At 43.0% G+C, this 21,149-nt stretch overlaps 1 non-coding gene across 1 annotated transcript; it reads right to left on the reverse strand.

The window, feature by feature from the left end:
* Positions 1-797: 797 nt before the first annotated feature.
* On the reverse strand, positions 798-983 carry LOC145358449 (U2 spliceosomal RNA). The gene has a single exon (XR_013889473.1). It is a non-coding gene; the product is annotated as a U2 spliceosomal RNA (small nuclear RNA).
* Between the last annotated feature and the right edge of the window lie 20,166 nt (positions 984-21,149).

The raw sequence follows: 21,149 nt of genomic DNA on the forward strand, positions 1-21,149 counted from the left end.
TTTTTAAACAAATTCTCCTTATCTAAATAACATGGTGACAGAAAAAGAAATGTTTACAATCAAATTGATTTTTATCTCAATGGTATCCAGGGGTAGTTTTTAAAGTAAATGCAACAATCTCACTTCCACGTGCACTGGTCTGTGAAAGCAAAATCTGGAACCATAACAAAATCTGGGACCTTGCCCGCCCCAGAATCGCGGCGGGCGAGGCTCACAGAACAGCATATTCTGTTGGCCACGGATCTTATGAGCCCCGGCAGGCAAGGTGGTAAAATTCCAGCACACATCTTCTCTACGGTGGAGCTCTATCTAGTGACCTGCAATCATTTTCTGGTTACTCTTGTAATAGATCCTTGTTGCAATGTCTTCAATGCAGTACAAACTCTTAGCTTGTATAATTGTATTTTTGGAATGGATTTAAATCTGAATGGTTGTTCTGAATGTCTACGGGTGGATAAAGTTTTCAATGAAATATGCATTAAAATTAAGAAAAGGACAATTGGAAATTTTAACTCACATGCTGAAAAATATTGTTAGAAGATGTTTTTGTTAAGCGTTTTATATTTTACATTTACCAAAGGACACAACAAATGCCCTAAGATTTAGTACAGGACAAGGTGATCATTATTTCACATAATCAAGACCAGCAAACATTCATACAAATGATTTTTTTTATATAAACTTTTTTCCAATTCAATCCAATCAAATCAAATCCAATTCAGACTCCCAACACGCCGGGACACTCCCGATCCAAGCCGACAAGACAGGGCTCTCACCTCCTGTCCTGGGCTTGATCTACATGATCCAAGCTGGTTGGAGCAGGTGTAGCCCCTCCTCCAAGGCTTAACCTCATCTGCATCCTAGCCAAAAGGCCAAGATGCCGTTTTAAAAAATTGCTTCAAATGAAATGTAACCTAATGACTTCAACCAAGTACAGCATGTCGATACTACACTTGATCTTAGCCAAAAGGCCGAGAAGCGATGTTTCTTTATTTTTTCCAAAAATATACTTTATTCATAAAAATCTCAAATAAACCATTGAAAATCTACATGTCTATGAATTGCAAACAGTGCAGAATTAAAACTTTTTTACAATTCTATACAGTCACAACATTTCAAAACTTAAAATTATATACATGCCTCAAAATTTACTGCGTGCCGTTATTTCTCAGATTGGCACACAGTTACGCAGGCCGAGGGTATTCTGCAGTTCCTGGGCCCTTGGCCTGTCTCCGCAATGTTTCATTGCAATTATTGTGGTCAGTATCTCCTTCAGCATCTACTTGCTGTCACTCAAACACGGAGGGTGTCTTCCAGAGGTCCATTTTCTGAAAGCAGTGACCGTGCTTATGCAAATCATCCCCCCAACAGCCAATCAGCGTCGCTACTCCGCTGCCCCTGCTGGATGCTTGCCTTCACTTGAACACAAAGGGGTGTCTTCCAGAGGTCCACTCTCTGGAAGCAGTGACTGTGCCTATGCAAATCTTCCTTGCAACAGCCAATCAGCTTCATCGCTGTGTTGCCCCTGCTAGATTCATCAGTATCCATCCAGCCAAACCACCTTGAAGACTATGTGATTTGAACCACAGTCAGCCATGTGGGACCTTGTCAAATGCCTTATGAAAATCCATGGGTGGGATTCTCTGATCATATTCATCCCAAAACTGGAGAATCCTGTCTGAAGTCAATAGACCTTTGCGTGGTCTGCTTCTGCTTGCTATGATTCCCATGGCGGGTGGGATGAGAGAATTTCCGCCCCCTCCCCACCACCCCCCCATATAAACGGTGCTCACAGCCCTCCCCTCATCACTTATCTTTGTCATCTCTTCAAAAAACTCAATCAAGTCGGTGAGGCATGACCTACCCCATACAAAACCATGCTGTCTGTCATTAGTCAGTTTGTTTTCTTCCAAATGTGCATATGTCCTGTCCCTCAGTATCTTCTCCACCACTGGTGTCAGGTGCACTGGCCTATAATGTCCTGGATTATCCCTGCTTCCTTTCTTATACAATGGAACAACATTGGCTACTCTCCAGTTCCCTGGAACATCACTGTGGTCATAGAGGATGTGAAAATATCTGTTAAGGCCTCAGCTATTTCTTACCTTGCCTCCTGCAATAACCTTGGCTAGATCCCTTTCAGCCCTGGGGATATGTCTAACTTTATGCAATTTTGGATACCCAACACTTTGTCCTTCAACATATTGACATTTTCTAAAGTATTCACACATATCCTTGACATCCATCACGTCCTTCTCTTTGGTGAATATCAATGTACTCGTTAAGGATCTCACCCACCTCCTGTGACTCCATACATAACTGCCCTCCATTGTTATTGAGCGGGCCTACTCTTTCTCTTGCTACCCTCTTGCTCTAGATATAAGCATAAAAAGCCTTGGGATTCTTCTTGACCCTGTTTGCTAAAGACATTTCATGGCTCTTTTCAGCCCTCCCAATTCTGCGTTTAAGTTCTTTCTTACTTTAATATACTCCTCAAGAGCTTTGTCAGTTTTTATTGCCTAAATCTATTGCATGCCTCCCTTTTCCTTTTGACTAAACTTACAATTTCCCTTGTCATCCATGGTTCTCAAATCCTGCCATTTCCATCCTTCATTTTTGTGGGGATATGCATGTCTTCCTCTTCAATCAACAGACCTTTCAAAGCCTTCTACATGCCAGACATGGATTTGCCCTCTAATAGTCACTCCCAATCCACATTCCCCAGTTCCTGTCTAATTTGGATATATTTGGCACTCACCCAATTAAGCACCTTCATCCAAGGGCCACTGTTGCCCTTATTCATGACTCCCCAAAATCTTATGGAATTATGGTTGCTAAGCCCAAAATGCTCCCCCACCGAAACATCGATCACCTAGAACATAGAACTAGGATCAGGAGTAGGCCATCTAGCCCCATAAGCCTGCTCCGCCATTTAATAAGATCATGGTTGATCTTTTTGTGGACTCAGCTCCACTTATCTTCCGGCTCACCATAATCCTTAATTCCTTTACTGTTCAAAAATTGATCTATCCTTGCCTTAAAAAAATTCAACTGCTTCACTGGGCAGGGAATTTCACAGATTCACAACCCTTTAGCATTGGGACCTCCCTGGCAATGTATAAGGATGTGGAATGATACTAATGTTTTTCTCTTTTACTTCACAGGTTTTAAGTCAGTCCGCTTTGTTGTCCAACGAGGGGCATACACGCGATGGGTCGTACAAGGGCTGCTCTTGGATGTTCAAGAATAACCTAGTACTTCATGTCGTTAGTGTACGCTTAAACTGGACCAGATGCTGGGCAACACGCCAGCTCAGTGACTATCACTGTTTGCTGTGCAGACACATGGATTTGGGCCAGTGTCTGTGGGAGTTTGTGCATTCTCCCCGTGCTTGTGTAGGTTTTCTCCGGGTGCTCCGGTTCCCTCCCACACCCCAAAGATGTGCTATTAGGCTGATTGTCCCTAAATTAGTTTTCCCTCAATGTGGAATGCCATAAGCATAGATAAGGGTCATGGGTGGAGGGGGGACTGGTAATGTTAAAATGGTGGCATGGGCTCGTTGGGCCGAAGGGCCTGTTTCCAGGGCTGTTTTTGTTCTTTGTTCTTTGTGTGAAGAAATTCCTCCTCAACTCAGTCCTAAATCAGCTTCCCCTTAGTTTGAGGCCATGCTCCCTCGTTCTAATTTCACCTGCCAGTGGAAACAGCTTCCCTGCTTCTATCTTATCTACTCCCTTCACAATCTTACATATTTCTATAAGATCTCCCTGACTCGGCTCATTTTCGTTGTTTGTTCTCGTCTCCACCCAAAACCTTTCTCAAACACCCCGCCTAATTTTCCCAGTTCATGGCTTCAGCTGTAGTTCCACTCTCTCACCTTGCCTGCAGTCAGTTGCAGTGAGCTTAGAAATTCTCTCAAACCCTTCCACACAATTCAATCTACTAAATACTTATCTTGTTTTTGCAATATGTAGATGACCCAGAGATGGGGAAGGAATTGAATTGAATGCTACTGCATGAGTAGCCATGAAACGCTAATACAGTAGTGCACTAAAAAGCACACTATATTATGCAATAATTTTTTTCCGGTGGTCATGTCATTTCTGGATTTGGAGTAATTCAATTCCACATGACTCGATCCCATTATTGTTAATCTTGCGCTTAAATTCTTGGAGCTATTCTTGGAAATGTTTTGAGTTAAAAATGTGTGAACTTTGCTGTTGGCAAGAACGGGGATGCAGATGTTTCTTATTAGAGAGTTTAGGCTGAGTTGTGAAAATGTGGAGCTCATAACAGCAGGGGGTTCGTGCTCCTGTATCAGCCGCAGCAGACAGAAACAGCAGGTGTGACTTCCTGTTTGAGAAAAGATGCAGTGAATGGCTTCCACGTCAATCGAAAGAAGTAAAACCGAGAGGAAATGCAGACTGGCCAGGGGTGACAACAGTGTTGCTGTGTCTACGTTCTCGGTGGACTTGGTTAAGAGAGGGGATCATCTTCCCTGTTTTAAATAGAGTATGTTTTAGATATTACCAGGGTTATTACCTCATATTTCACTCTGCTGAGTTTACATACTTCAAACTTTGATTTGGCCTTGCAGTTGAAGGTTGGCTTTTATCCTCGAGAAACTTTTGAGTAATTCAATCATCTTCTGGGGTAGACTTCCAATGATTTGGTTTAGGATTTCGGGCTGTCTGATTTTGGTCCATCTGCACAGTTTGTTTTTTCAGTTCTGGTGAAGGGTCATCCCAGACCCAAAATGTTATGCCCAATTTTACCATCAAGTTGTGCCCGTTTTCTTGGTAAAGTTGGGCGTGAGGTGAGTAGCCCGATCCACACCTCCACGCCCATTCCCCCTTTACCAATGCCCGAAAATGGCCACAATCGGGACTGCACCTGAAATGGACGGGACAGCCATTTAAATGCATTTGTATGTATTTCAATTGACTTAATGGGCTGCACACCCAATCTTACCAGAACTAGCCCCTTTATCACTGACCATCCAAAATCAGCGCCTGATCGACATCGTCCACAAAAGTCTGATTCAGGCGCTCCAATTAGTGAGTAGGTAGGTGCCCAGCATCCAATGGCTCTCTGCTTGAGATGGTGGGGTGGTGGGGGCGGGGGTAGAAGGAGGGTCCGCTGCCACACTGCCTGAGATCAATGGGGGGAAGGGAGGGTCCCTTGCCACTCTGCCTCAGATCAGTAAGGGGGGAAGGGGCGTCCGCTGTTACCCTGCCTAAGATCAGTGGGGGGGGAAGGGGAGTCTGCTGCCATTCTGTCTGAGATCAGTGAGGGGGAAGAAGGGTCTGCTGTCACCCTGCCTGAGATCAGTGGAGGGAAAAGTGCGAGGGACCCGCGATTGGTCTGGGTGGAGGGGGGGTTGGTGGGAGAATAAGGGGATCAGTAATGTTGGGGGGGTGGGACAATGTCTGTAGGGACCAAAGTGAGGCATTATCTGGCCTGGGAGGCTGTGGCAGGGGAACAGTATTCTATCATTTCTTTTTCTACGCATGTGCAGTTGGAAGCGCTGATCGGTGCTACAGGGTTTCTTGTGCATTAAGCCCTGCCCACAGGGTTGCGCAGCGCAATTCAGAATTGCTGATATTTTTACAGGCAGAACATGTATGGGTCTCAGAACGGGTCTAAAAGTTGGATCTGAAACACTCCCAGTTTCAAGCCCGCCCAGCACTTTGAATCTAAATGGTAAAATAGGATCCGTTGGTTCTGTCCCCTCTCCGCTGATGCTGTCAGACCTGCCGAGTTTCTCCAGCATTTTCTGTTTTTTGTTCTCTGCATTGGGAATGCTGTAAATTGCAAAAATATATCAAGGGCGGGGTTTTTCGGCCTCGCTCATCCCGAAACCGTAAATTCTCGCCTGAGGTCAACGGACCTTTCCATGTTCCGCCTGTCGCCTGTTCGATTCCTGTGGTGGGCACGGTGGTAAAATTCCAGACTAAGTGCCTGTTTAACAAAAGAAAGGTTCAATTTTGCCCCATAACTTCTGTGTCTTGCGATACGGTACCCTTTTCAATGAAGTTTCACCAGAAGCAAAAACAAAGCTCAGGACTAATCAAGTTAGCAAATTTTCAGCCTGTCCTGGTAATGTTTTTTTTTAATTCTGCTATCTGTGACCTGAAGCAGTTTACCCTCTGAAGGCTCCTGTTTGTAAGGGCTATGCTGTCATAAGAAATTTTTTTTAAAATCAACATTTGGTATTTAGCTGCTATTTTATTTGGATGTTCGCATGGCTTCAAATAAGAAAACAGAGGCTCACCGACTTTAGGTCACATAATGTTAATGATGAATTATCAATAATGTCATGAATTCTTTTCTTCCGCTCTGTAATTACATCCATTAGGTCATATATATAAGCAACCCAATTTATTTAAGGTCATGAATGGCGCCAAATTACAAGTTCAGTAAAATAAATGTTAATTGATATGAATGAGTTATTTTCTTTCAGTAACAAATATCTGGGGGCTATTCCAGCCTTGCATTTTCACACAACATGTCAGATCAGAATTTGTATGTAGATTCTACTTTTGCCTAATTTTTTTTTCTTGCACCTGGTCAGCTTTTGATATTTATTTAATATATATATTCAATTTTTCTTTTATATCAGAGAATCTTAGAATCCCTACAGAGCAGAAGGAGGCCATTTGGCCCATCAAGCCAGCACCCACAACCCAGGCCCTATCCCTGCAACACCACATACTTACCCTGCTAGTCCCCTGACATTAAGCAACAATTTAGCATGGCCAATCAACCTAACCTGCACATCCTTGGATTGTGGGAGGAAATCAGAGCACCCGGAGGAAACCCACGCAGACACAGGGAGAATGTGCAAGCTCCACACAGACAGGGACCCAAGGCTGGAATTGAACCTGGGTCCCTGCTGCCTTGAGGCAGCAATGTTAACCACTCTGCCACCGTGCCATTCCTATGTTTCCTTTTCTCTATCTTCAAGGGCATTTTTCAACATTGCCATTTGAGGGGAACTTTGCCCTCTGAAATCACATGTTGGAAATTTGGGCATATTCTGTCCATGGTGTTCTGAACGTTGACATCAGTGCTTAGAGAGCCATGCAAGGTATGTGCTCTAACTTCTGTGGCATGGTGGCACAGTAGTTAGCACTGCTGCCTCACAACACCAGGGACGTGGGTTCAATTCCCATCTTGGGTCACCGTCTGTGCGAAATCTGCACATCCTCCTCGTGTCATTCCTTCCAGTGGTCTGGTTTTCTCTCACAGTCCGAATGACGTGCTGGTTAGATACATTGGCCAGACTAAATGCTCCCTTAGTGTACCCAAACCAGGGTGTGGTGACTAGGGGATTTTCACAGTAACTTCATTGCAATGTCAATGTAAGCCTACTTGTGAAAATAATAAATAAACTTTAAGCTTTTCTGTGTTGTGCTCCTGACACAGACAATGTTGATGCTTCAAATACAATCATGACTTCTCAGATGTGAACTTTGACAGTGAGTTTCCGCAGGCGTCAGGAAACTTTGCGACTGAGTTTTGATTCTGTCCTCACCAAAATGTCCACAAGTACGTTCCCAGCAGGGGTCATCGGACAAAATCCGAATTATAAATTTTCACCAACTTGCACATCTCTAATGAAGCTTCTGAGGCCAACTGCTGACTCAATCCAGAGATTAAATCAAGGTGTTTTCTGTTCTGTATGATTCAGTACACAAAAAACAAACCTGCAGAGGGTATTGGGAATGTGGAATTTTGCTCCCACGTGGAATAAATGAGGAACAGCACAGATGGAAATCTGAAGCGAAAAGTATTAAAACTTTCAGCATCTGGCTGAAACAAATGGGATATATTTATCCGGATTCACTTGGGATGGCTGGAAATCAGGTACCTTTCCAATATTAATCTCCATTGACCATATCATTGTTGTAATGCCCGACAAACAGGGGTTAGCACTACTGCCTCACAGCGCCAGGGACCCAGGTTTGATTCCCTGCTTGGGTCACTGTCTGTCTGGAGTTTGCACGTTCTCCCGATGGGTCTGCATGGTTTCCTCCAGGTACTCCAGTTTCCCCCCACTGTCCAAAGATGAATTGGCCGTGCTAAATTGACCCTTAATGTCAGGGGTACTAGCTAGGGTAAATGCATGGAGTTATGGAGATAGGGGCTGGGTGGGATTATAGTCAGTGCAGACTCGATGAGCTGAATGACCTCCTTCAACACTGGAGGATTCCAATATCCAGATAATTTGATTTCTTTACTGAGGTTGGTTGAGGACACCAGGGAGAATTCTTCTGTTCTTCTGCCACAGGCTCTTTTACATGCACCTGACAGGGAAAACTGGAACATTGGGTCAACATCACATCTGAAAGGTAGGTTCCTCCAACACTTCCTCATAGTATCGCAGTTCTATGTAATGTGCCTCCATTACTGCATTGAGGTTTCAATCTAGATTATGTGTTCAAGTCTGAGGTGAGAATTGAATGATGTGAAGATGCCAGCGATAGACTGGGGTAGGCACAATAAGAAGTCTCATAACACCAGGTTAAAGTCCAACAAGTTATACCAAAAGGACTACGGATCACGAAAAACTTGATTACCTGTAAAGACTCGCATTCCAACCATTATCTTGTAAATTGACTTTGTGTCTTTATATGTCCTGTTTGTGAACACAAGACCTCACTCACCTGATGAAGGAGCTGCCAAATAAACCTGTTGGACTTTAACCTGATGATGTGAAACTTCTTACTGTGAGAACTGAACCCACGATTTACTGATTTATAAGTAAAGGTGCTGTCACCTTGCTAAGGAAGGAAAGAATGTCGATGCTAAAGCAGGAGAGAATTGCTGTCTCAAGAATCCAGCTTTCCATTGCCATTTTCAGGCAGAGTAACATTTCATAGAAACATAGAAACATAGAAACAGAACAGCATAGTACAGGCCCTTCGGCCCTCAATGTTGTGCCCAGCTTTGTCCGAAACCAAGATCAAACTATCCCACTCCCTCTCGTTCTGGTATGATCCATGTGCCTATCCAGTAACTGCTTAAAAGTTCCCAAAGTGTCCGATTCCACTATCACAGCAGGCAGTCCATTCCACACCCCAACCACTCTCTGAGTGAAGAATCTACCTCGGACATCCCTCCTATATCTACCACCATGAACCTCATAGTTATGCCCCCTAGTAACAGCTACATCCACCCGAGGAAATAGTCTCTGTACGTCCACTCTATCTATCCCCCTTATCATCTTATAAACGTCTATTAAGTCGCTTCTCATCCTCCTCTGCTCTAAAGAGAAAAGCCCTAGCTCCCTCAACCTTTCCTCATAAGACCTACCTTCCAAACCAGGCAGCATCCTGGTAAATCTCATCTGCACTCTCCAATGTTTCCATATCCTTCTTATAGCGAGGTGACCAGAACTGCACACAAACTCCAAATGAGGTCTCACCAAAGTCCTGTACAGTTGCAGCATTTCCCCACGGCTCTTAAACTCAAACCCCCTGTTAGTAAATGCTAACACACTACAGATCTTCTTCACGGGTCTATTCACTTGAGTGGCAGCCTTCAGAGATCGGTGGATATGAACCCCAAGATCTCTCTGTTCCTCCACATTTCTCAGAATCCTGCCGTTAACCCTGTAATCCACATTCAATTTTGTCCTATCAAAATGAATCACCTCACACTTATCAGGGTTAAATTCCATCTGCCACTTTCTGCCCAGCTCTGCATCCTTTCAATGTCTCTTTGCAGCCTACAACAGCCCTCCACCTCATCCACTACTCCACCAATCTTGGTGTCATCAGCAAATTTACTGACCCACCCTTCAGCCCCCTCCTTCAAGTCATTGATAAAAATCATAAATAGTAGAGGACCTAGCACTGATCCCTGTGGTACACCACTGGTAACCGGCCTCCAGTCTGAAAATTTTCCCTCCACCACCACCCTCTGTCTTCTATGAGACAGCCAGTTACTTATCCAATCGGCCAAATTTCCCTCCATCCCACATCACCTTACTTTCTTCATGAGCCTACCGTGGGGAACCTTATTAAACGCCTTACTAAAATCCATGTATACGACATCAACTGCTCTACCTTTGTCTACACACTTAGTTACCTTCTCAAAGAATTCAATCAAATTTGTGAGACAAGACTTACCCTTCACAAATCCGCGCTATTTCCTTTCCTCTTACTGCAGATGATGAAAACTATTTGTTGTTGTCTGAGACATTCCTTGCAATCTTGTATCAATTATTTGTCTCAATTTCTCTTACATTTCTTTTTTCTTTTCTTGTCTTATACTGCTATCGGGTTCATCATAGAATCACTGGGTGCAATTTTCCCATCCCGCTCACCCTGAGAACCGTAGCGGGCTGGACAGGACCATGCAAAGGCCTGACAATCTTGGGCAGGATTTCCTGGTCTTCTGGTGGAAAATCCCTTCGAGACATAGAGGTGTACAGCACAGAAACAGGCCCTTCGCGTCCATGCTGACCAAGTTTCATTTAATAATAAATGATCATAGGCTATGTCAACAGTTTTTTTTAAAGAATATTTTGATATTTTTCAGTCGCTATACAAATGAAATTACTTTTTTGTGTCAAACGTTATTTTCTGATTACATTACATTTAAATATGATTGTTTTATTCTGTTTCTACAGCTTTATTAAATAAAACATCCTTGTTCTACTGTATGCTGCCTGTGTGAGGAGATTAGATATTGTTCATGCGCACTCAACCTGTTTACTCTTTGGCCAAACACATTTATTTCAGCAAGTTATTTTTACAAAGGCTTTAGTACATTTCCATTGGTCTGCCAAATGTCTTAACCAAACACAGGCTGTGTATGTTTAAATAGCATCAGTAGAATAATACTTCTGGGTAGAGTGAAGCATTTTCATTATGTAACACAAGATGACTTTGGGGGAGGCTTTGTGTAACACAAGATGTGATGACTTTGGGGAAGGCTGCATGAATGTTTTCACTGAGAGTTTCTGGGGGTTAGCTGATAAATTAATATTCATTCATTTCCATAATCATGGATCGTGAACAAGAATAACAAACAGAATGTATTACATGGCTATATTGCATTCTATTAATAAGGGCAAAGTGAGTTGGACATTCAAAAATGTTTCCTTAAATAAAGCATGTTTTAAAGCCATTTTTCTGACAAGGAATGATATGTGGGATTTTAAGGCCTTGCTCGAGTGAGACAGGGGCTCCTGCCTGAGCTCAATGGACATTTCCATTGTCCGCCCCTCGCCCACCCCGATTTTATGGAGGGCGAGGCAGTACAATTCTGGCAAATACTTGTGAAACATTATTGAGTGACTTAACTTTTCTGATAATCAAACTGTTACAATTTGAGCTGGTTCCCCACAGTCTAAACTCCTGTTCACTGCAACAGGATAGCGAACCATGTCTTTATGAGCCAAACATAACCAGTGATGGGATGTGCCTCTGGACTAATATTTGCTGTTGCATTGTGGAAGATACAGCTGTCACCAAATATGCCTGAGTTATGAAAGAGCTAAACTAAATACCCATTCAAAAGTCTGATATTTTACAAGGCTTTTTTTTCAGATTACCAAATTAGACAGGTACTTCTGAACAAGGCAACGGTGACAGGCCTGTTACACGGCACACTCAGCCTGAACTGCTTACTCACAACTCAAACCGACATTATTAAAAATGCTTTGCTTATGTCCCAGCTCCTTTCTTAACAGCAGATGAACAGTTTTTCAGTGGAAGATAGATGAAGGAAATTGAGCTCAGGAGATGTAAGACTAAGAGAAGGAATATAGGGATAGGAATAGGTCATTTAGCCTTTGAGCCTGTTCTACTATTCAATGAGATCATGGCTGATTGCTGAACTAACTCTACATATCCACCTCTGTTCCATATCTCTGTCGATAACAAAACCAAAACTGTCAATTGCTTCACCCATGGGACTGTAGACCTGTTCTTGACGGACCAATTGGAACTGAGAGTTTACAATCACCCCAGAGAGTGGAGCTGTCTCTGTGGCAGGAGATTTGCAGGGGATCAGATGCAACTTTATGGCAATTGTACTGATTAATTCTTTTGTGTTTCTAATGAAGTGTGTGAAATTGCGTCATTACAAATGGCTTCTCTTCCTGTACCTGCACCATTATCACACTCCAAAAATCTATTTGTGACCTCTTCTATGTCTCATCTACATGGTGCACTTCAGAAACCTCATCCAAGATGCAGCATTTGTTTTCAGATGACACCCAGCTCCCTCTTGCGAGCACCTCTCAAATCCTCCACTGTAGATAAATTATCTGGCTGCATTATCCAACATCCAGTAATGGATGAGCAGAAATTTCCTCCAATTAAATATTGGGAAGATTGAAGCCAATGTTTGTGGTCCCAAGGTAACAAATCCATTCCACTTCCCGGCAACCGTCAGAAATCAAACCAATTTCTTTGTAACCTTGGTGTTACATTTGATTCCGAGATGGGGTTCTGACACCATATTCATGCCAGCATTAAAGAGGCCCATCTCCATCTCTGTAACGTACCTGCCTTGGCTCACTTATCTCTGAAATTCTCACTCATGCCGTCATTACTTCTAGACTTGATTATTCAAATATGCTCCTGCCGTGTGCTACCCCCTGTAAACCTGAAGTCATTCCAGCCCTCTTGCCTGCATCTTAACTCATTGCAGCTCCCATTCCATTCTCACCCCTATGATCGCTAACCTAGATTTGCTCCTTATCAAGCAACAAACTGACTTTAAAATTCTCATCTTTTTTCAATCTCTTCATGGCCTTTTTCCCTTCCTCTCTCTGTATTCTCCTCCAATTCCATAACTCTCTGAGATACAGGGGCGGCATGGTGCCACAGTGGTTACCATTGCTGCCTCACAGTGCCAGGGACCCGAGTTTGATTCCCGGCTTGGGTCACTGTCCGTGTCGCGTTTGCACATTCTCCCCATGTCTGCATGGGTTTCCTCCAGGTGCTTCAGTTTCTTCCCACAATCAAAAGATGTGCAGGTTAAGTGGATTGGCAATGCTAAATTGCCCCTTAGTGTCAGGGCGTCTGGCTAGGGTAAATGTGTGGGGTTTAGCGGGTAGGGCTTGGGTGGGATTGTGGTCAGCGCGACTCGATGGGCCAAATGACCTCCTTCTGCACTGTGGGATTCTATGATATTTCTGCTCCTCTAATGCCTCTGCATCCTGATGCTAATCACTTTGTGGTGTGGAGATGCCGGCGTTGGACTGGAGTAAACACAATAAGAAGTCTCACAACACCAGGTTAAAGTCCAGCCAGTTTATTTGATAGTAAACCCACAAGCTTTTGGGCTTTGCCCCTTTGTCAGGTGAGTCATCTGATGAAGGGGCAAACCCCGAAAGCTTGTGGGTTTACTATCAAATAAACTGGTTGGACTTTAACCTGGTGTTGTGAGACTTCTTGCTGTATTAATCACTTCACCATTGGTAGCCAGCAGTGCTTCAAGTCCTTAAGTGCCAAACTCTGAAACCTCTTCTATCTTTCAGCCTCTCTACCTCGCTTTCCTCCTGCAAGACCCACCTTAAAACCTCTTTGATCAAGTTATTCGTCAACTGGTTCAATATCTCCTTCTGTCACTCAATTTGTTCTATAATACTCATCAGACTTTTGAATGGACCTACCTTGTGTAAAGTTGATCTTTCTCTACACCCTAGCCATGACTGTAACCCGACATTCTGCACTTTCTCCTTTCCTTCTTTGTAACTTTGTCTGTGTAGTGTGCAAGAAACAGTACTTTTCACTGTATACTAATTCATGTGACAATAATGAGTCAAATCAAATCCTGTGAAGTGACATAATTTCATTATGTTAAAGGCGCTATATAAATGTAAGTTGCTGTTGTTATTGTTATATAATCACTTGGGAATATTTTGAACTTTTAAGTGCAGAGTTTTCATGTCAAGTGCTGGTGAAAAGGGCAGAAATTATTGAATATAATCTGTGAGCATTTCAAGCCAAGTTACGTTGAATTTGTTACACTTATGTGAGAATCGTTATGTTGTCTATTGAACTGACATAATTTAACCCAAAGTTTTATTTATATAATTTATGTCACAAGGTCTGAAAGTGTTTCATGGCCAAATATTTTTTACAGCGTAGTGACTGTTGCTATGTTAATGTTAACTCTGGTTAAACTTTCCAAAATCTATCGTTTAATCTTTTGGATTTGCTGACAGGAACCTGTGTCAGGAATACATTAAAACTGAACATCTAATGCCAATTTTTCCTCAATTCATGTTCAAGCCTCATGGAATGAAAACACTCACCCACTCCGCTCAAATCCACTCAGCTTAGAACATAGAACAGCTCAGCACAGTACAGGCCCTTCGGCCCTCAATGTTGTGTCAAGCTTTGTCCAAAACCAAGATCAAGCTATCCCACTCCCTATCATTCTGGAGTGCTCCATGTGCCTATCCAATGACCGCTTGAAAGTTCCTAAAGTGTCCAACTCCACTATCACAGCAGGCAGTCCATTCCACATCCCAACCACTCCCTGAGGAAAGAACCTACCTCGGACATCCCTACCACCATGAACCGTATAGTTAAGCCCCCTAGAAACAGCTACATCCACGCAAGGAAATAGTCTCTGAACATCCATTCTATCTATCCCCCTCATCATCTTATAAACCTCTAATAAGTGGCTTCTCATCCTCCTCCGCTCTAAAGAGAAAAGCCCCAGCTCCCTCAACCTTTCCTCGTAAGACCTATCCTCCAAACCAGGCAGCATCCTGGTAAATCTCCTCTGCACTCTCTCCAATGCTTCCACATCTTTCTTATAATGAGGTGACCAGAACTGCACACAATGTTCCAAATGTGGTCTCACCAAGGTCCTGTACAGTTGCAGCATAACCCCACTGTTCTTAAACTCAAACCCCCTGTTAATAAATGCAAACACACTTATCTCGGCTCCCATTTACTGATGAGTGCAAAAAGCAGTTGATACGAAAAGTGATTTTGTCTTGACAGTGATATGTGGTGAGCTGCTGCCCCACGGCGCCAGGCATCCCGGTTCAATTCTGGCCTCGGGTACTGTAGGGAGTTTGCATTTTCCCCATGGCTGCCTGGACTTCCTCCAGGTGCTCCAGTTTCCTCTCTCAGTCCAAAGATGTACACGCTAGGTGGATTGGCCATGCTAAATTGCCCCTTAGTGTTAGGGGGATTAGTAAGGCAAACATGTGGGGTGAGGGGAATAGGGCCTGGGTAGGATTGTGGTCAGTGTAGGCTCAATGAGCCTAATGGCCTCCTCCTGCACTGTAGGGATTCTATGACTCTGATAATTCTTTCAATTCATTAAAGTTGCTGTAATGTGTACCACTCAACTAATTATGGCTCTTAATTATCCCTAATTATATAAGGGAATAAATATCGCTTAAGACCCAATTCTAGATTTGTCCCATTTATCGCTGAAAAAGGGCAGCTGGAGATATTCCACAACTAAAATACAACTGCCAGCTTGAATGTAGCGTCCTAGATTATACCTTACCTGCCTTTCCGCTGTACTTTGGCGTGGAACACTAATTGATGGTAGGTTCTAAAAATCTTAGCATACATTGTGCAGTAAGTCAGTTAAATTTTGTTGTCCACAAAATCCCAAGTTACAGATTTTCTTCACCAGGCATTGTAAAGAGTTTGTTGTACAATTCTCTTAGAGGGCAAAGATTGTGCTGGTGCCCCAAGGCGGAGAAGAAGGGAGAGGGTAAGTACCTAAAAGAGAAAGTATCTTGCTGTTCGGCCCAACTCTGGTCTGCAGTCTCATGGGTGAAACCGTTGGCACTTATTGGACAGCTTAAGTTTATTCTGAGTTAACTTGGGGTCCATATTGCCCAAAGTAGGTGGCCCATTTCAGCGATGTTGCTGTTCTTGATTTTAGCTTTTTCAAGGTTTTCCAAGGTAGGACCATTGTTGCATTTATTGGTGGTCCAATGTTCACCAGAATTCTCTTTGTCAGAAGGCTTCCCTTCATTCTCAAAGTTTGCCATTTGTCCTGGATCTTTCAGGTTCTCTTAGCTAATCACTCTCTTCCTTTTCTGGCTAGCTGCCATGCTTGGTGTGCATTGAAGGGATGAAGTTTGGGTGTCTATATGTCCATCTTCGCAGATTTACAATTTTGTAACAGGAGGGGCTTATATCTCGCATTTGCATCCTGTGATGCTGCAACTTCCGGGTTTAAACAATAATCACCCGTTCTCTCACCATCAGACAGATCTTTGTTGTGAACTTCATGATGTTCCTACAAGCTGTCTTTATTCAGGAAAATAAACCCACAAATCATGCACATTTAATAAAGAGAGATGACATTTCCAGGGCAGCATGGTGGCACAGTGGTTAACTCTGCTGCCTCACAGTGTCAGGGACCCGGGTCCACCTCGGATCACTGCCTGTGTGGAGGTTGCACATTCTCCCCATGTTTGCGTGGTTCCCTCCAGGTGCTCTGATTTCCCCCACATAGTTCAAAGATGCGTGGATTAGGTTGATTGGTCGTGCTAAGTTGCCCCTCAATGTCAGGGAGACTAGCACAGGTAAATATGTAGATTACTGGGACAGGGCCTGGGTGGGATTGTTGTTGGTGCAGGTTCGATGGGCCTCTAGGGATTCTATGATTATTGAAAAATTGAAATACTGCAGATGCTGGAATCTAAAACAGAAAATGCTGGAAAAGCTCAACAGGACTGATGGCATTTGTGGGGAGAGAATAGAGCCAAAGTTTCCAGTCTGGATGACTCGTCCAAGCTGAGAAAGGGTCACCTAGATTCGAAACATTGGCTCTATTCTCTCCCCCCAGATGCTGTCAGACCTGCTGAGATTTTCCAGCATTTTCTGTTTTTGCTCTGACTATGGTATATCCCTGGGTGAGTAATCATTATCAGAGACAGCTCAGCACATCCAACACTTATCCCCGGAAAACTGTCCATGTAGGTGTTATTTCATGAAGTTAAACAGGCAGAATATAGCATATTTTCAACCTCTCAATAATATGCAGTAACGATAAATGAAGTATGACAGGATTATAATGCGGTAGACTCAAATGATGCCACAAAGCATGAGAGTTTGATCTGAGTGATTTAGAAACACGAAAATACGATTGCAATAAAACGATTCTAATTTATTTATTTATTTAGCATGTATAGTCGAGCTGTGAGATAGTTTTGTTCTGGTTTATACTCATTGTGGTCATGACTGTAACAAAGATCATGATGGACATAACAACTTGACACATTCCATTCTACTGATGCTAACTTCATCTCCACTTGAAAGATGAACAGCTGCGCTGTCATCCCACAAGTTTATTGAGTCTTATTTTTATGATAATGAGTTTTGGATTAACAATCAACATTTTAGCAAAAGATAAATGTTTTACTCTCCTGTCAGCCAAAAATGAAGATTTAGGGCCTTCCTAGCTCAGCATAAAGTACTCAACACAATTCTATAAAACTCCATTTACAAAAGAGTCAACAGTTTACAAAAATAATAAGCTAAAAAGCACAGATTTTGTTTAACCAAACACATTCTCAATGACCCAGTAATGACATCAGATTAAGGACGCTAGTCCAAAAATGTGCGGGTTAGGTTGATTGGCCGTGCTAACTTGACCCTAGTGTTAGGGGGATTAGCAGGGTAAATACGTAGGGTTGTGGGAATAGGGCCTGGCTGGGAACAGTTCACAAAACAGGGGCATTAGTTTAAAATAATCATCTGGGCGATTGGTGGGAAGTCGGGGCGAATTTTGTTTCGTGTGGAGAGTGGTAGAATCTGGAACTCCCTCTCTTCAAGAAGGGTAGGATTAGAAGTGTTCATTGTATTTAAAAAGTGCTTGTGTTTGCAATTGAAGTACTGTAACCTGCAGGGTTACAGGCTGCGAGCTGGTAAATGGGATTAGTCCTGGATAGCTCATTTCCATCTAGTACAGACACAATTGGTTCAGTTACCTCTTTCGGCGCTGTAACTCTTCCATGTTTCCATGACTGGGACTTGATGATGCCTCCTGCCCGGTGGGATTTTATGGTCCCATTGATTGGAACAAAGATTTCAATGACTCACCACATCCTCTGAGGGAGACAAATGAAGGTGGGGCTGTAGAATCCTGGCCCATAGGATAAATTTTCCGATCCTGCTGGCTGCAGGAATCATCACAGGATAAACAATTTAACGGACCATTAAAGAGTCTATTGGCTGGAAATTTTTGGTCCCTGGGTAGGCAGGATTGGAAAGTCCCACTTGCGTTTCTTTGTTTTGTATTCTAGTCATTATCAACTTGTCCTGCTACCTTCAAAAGTTTCCTCACGTGAAGCAACAAGCTTTGTGTTCTTGAATTCCACCTCTTCACGCCTTTATCATTCGCAAATTTAGTTTTTACCGCCTTTCACCAATCTTTCTCCCAAAATGTACCAGGCAGGAATTTCTGGCCTCATTCTCCCCGAAACCGGAAAATCCCGTTCGAGGTCAACAGACCTTTCCATGGTTCACCCTTCACATGCTCCGTTTCCCGTGGCTGGTGGAACGGTAAAATTCAGGCCATCAAGTCTTTCTACGGGGTGGCTCAATGGTTAACACTGCTGCCTCACAGTGCCAGGGGCCTAGGTTCAATTCCGGCCTTGGGTCACTATGTGTGTGGACTTTGCACATTCTCCCCGAATCTGCATGGGTTTCCTCCAGGTGCTCCGGTTTCCTGCCACAATCCAATGATGTATGGGTTACATTGATTGGGCATGCTAAATTGACCTTAGTGTTGGGGAATTAGCAGGATAAATGTGAGATGTTTTGGGAATAGGACCTGAGTGGGATTGTGGCCTGTGAAGACTCAATGGGCCAAATGGCCTCCTTCTCTACTGTAGGGGATTCTACATTATTTTTCATGCCATGTATACCCATTTCAGCACTCTGTGTCTCCCTGAATTCTGCTACTAGCCTCCATGCTTTAGGCTCATCTACAAACTTTGAAGTGATATCCCTTATCCCCAGTTGCGGGTCATTAAGAAGAAAAGAATAGTGGCCCTCATACCAGTTGGGAAAATACCATTGTAAACTATCTTCCAGTTTGATAAAAACCACTACACTCTACTTTCTGTCGCTTAGGCAGTTTTGCATCTATGCTGTCACAACTCCAGTAATCCCCACGGGCTTGAGTTTTTCAGTTTTTTAGCTGAGATTATATGAAATGTTAAACGCCTTCATGCATTTTCATGAAATCCTTTTATCTACTACCTAAATGAAAATATTCAAATGACTTTGCCAGAATTCTCCCGCCGCACTGGTCTAAAAGTCAGGAATTCTCACTGGACTGTCAATGGGTTTTCACATTGTCCGCAACCCGCCTGCTAAAATTCCAATGGTGGGCGAGATGGGAGAATTTCTCTCAGTTTAAGGGTGATTGTCGTACACTTCTAGAATCCGAACATCTTCCAGTTCTTATTAATTATCTTTCTTTTCCTAGCATCTGCAGATAAACAGCAAAGTGCAAGGCTGTAATATCAGATAATTCACATCCAAGTTTCCACCTTCTTTGTGTTTGGAGATTTGACAATGAAGAACAGGGAATGAGGGAAAGGAACAGGCATTTGAGTTTTTTTTTTAATTTATTCATTCTGTAAGCTTTAATTAAATGGAAATATCATGGCTCGAAGCCAACACTGGGAGTGTTCAGGTCTCTACAATGCTACCTAGCAACCAGTCTAACAGAAGGAACAAAACAAAAGAGGCATTAAAACACAGGTTTCTCTGTTTTTCCCTTCAATCTGGGAAATTAAGAAATCAGTATGAGTACCAAGCATGCTGAATTTTAATAAAGCAACACAAAGATGTTTATTTTTGGCCTAGTACCCTTGTAAGATCATCGGCTGACCATGACATTTTCTGGAGGCCATGGACCACAATGGAACAGTGCCCTACGGCATCTTTAGCAGTGATAGATAAATGACAAGCAAGTTGGGATTCAAGTCACCAGTTGGAATGATACATATTGCCAATCTTGCCGTATGAGACAGATATTTTTGACAGCCCGATGCCCGCACTTGTGAGAACATGACTATCTCCTATAACGGGCTTGGTAGAATGTGATCCACTGTACAATGATATAATAGCAACTCGGAAGAAAACCCGCTTAATAATCAGCAAAAACATTCCTTCAACATTCGAGTAAACATTATTGCTTTCTTGTGGCTTATCAGCCTTTTCTTCCTGCTTAAAAAAGAGACACTATTTTCATATGAATTGCAGAGGACAATTTAAAAGGAATTGAAAGCAATATACGCCAGCACACCTTTGGACCCACAGTACAAAGATGTATGGGTTAGATGGATTGGCCATGCTAAATTTCCCCTTAGTGGCAGGGGCACTAGCTAGGGTAAATGCATGAGGTAATAGGGATAGGGCCTGGGTGGGATTGTGGTTGGTATGGTCTTGATGGGCTGAATGGTCTCCTGCTACACTGCAGTGATTCTATGATAAATAGATGAATATGAAATGATTCAACGTGTCACCAAGTATATTTGTTAGAGCATTTTTACACTCTAAACAACATTTTAGTGATAAACAAGAATCAAAATTGGGAATAAAAACAGAGATTGCCAGAAATACTCAGCTGGTCTGGCAGCAAGTGTAAAGAGAGAAACTGAGCTACTGGGCAGGATTTTCTAGCCACGCTCTCCCCAAGACAGGAAAATTCCGCTGAGGTCAACAGACCTTTGCATGGTCCTGTTCCGCCCATGACAATTCCTGTGCCGGGCGGGTCAAGAACTTTCTGCTCAACACTTCAATTCCAATATTATCCAGAATTCGGAACTGGAGAGGGGTAGAAATGTGATAGATTTTACGCTGTTGGAAAAGGCTCGGAGGAGGCAGGGGGGTGAAAGTTGTGGGGGACAGGTGCAGCAAAATAGAAGGAAGGTCAGGGATAAGTTAGAGGGCAGGAGGGATTATAAGAGAAAATTGGGAATTGAACTTGGGAGATGTTGTATTGCAATGCACAGACCAAAATTACCCTCTAATTTAGTGACTCTAATCAGGAGCTGAGTCATTCACTTTCTAGTGAACCATAACAGAATAGGGGAGATTGTTGTGTAGTGATAATTTCATTAGATCTAGGATAATGCTGTGGGGACATAGATCAAATTCTACCGTAGCATCTGGTGGAATTATAAA

This window comes from Carcharhinus amblyrhynchos, chromosome 25 (assembly GCF_965287045.1).
Source record: "Carcharhinus amblyrhynchos chromosome 25, sCarAmb.v2.hapA, whole genome shotgun sequence".
Classification (NCBI taxonomy): Eukaryota; Metazoa; Chordata; class Chondrichthyes; order Carcharhiniformes; family Carcharhinidae; genus Carcharhinus; species Carcharhinus amblyrhynchos.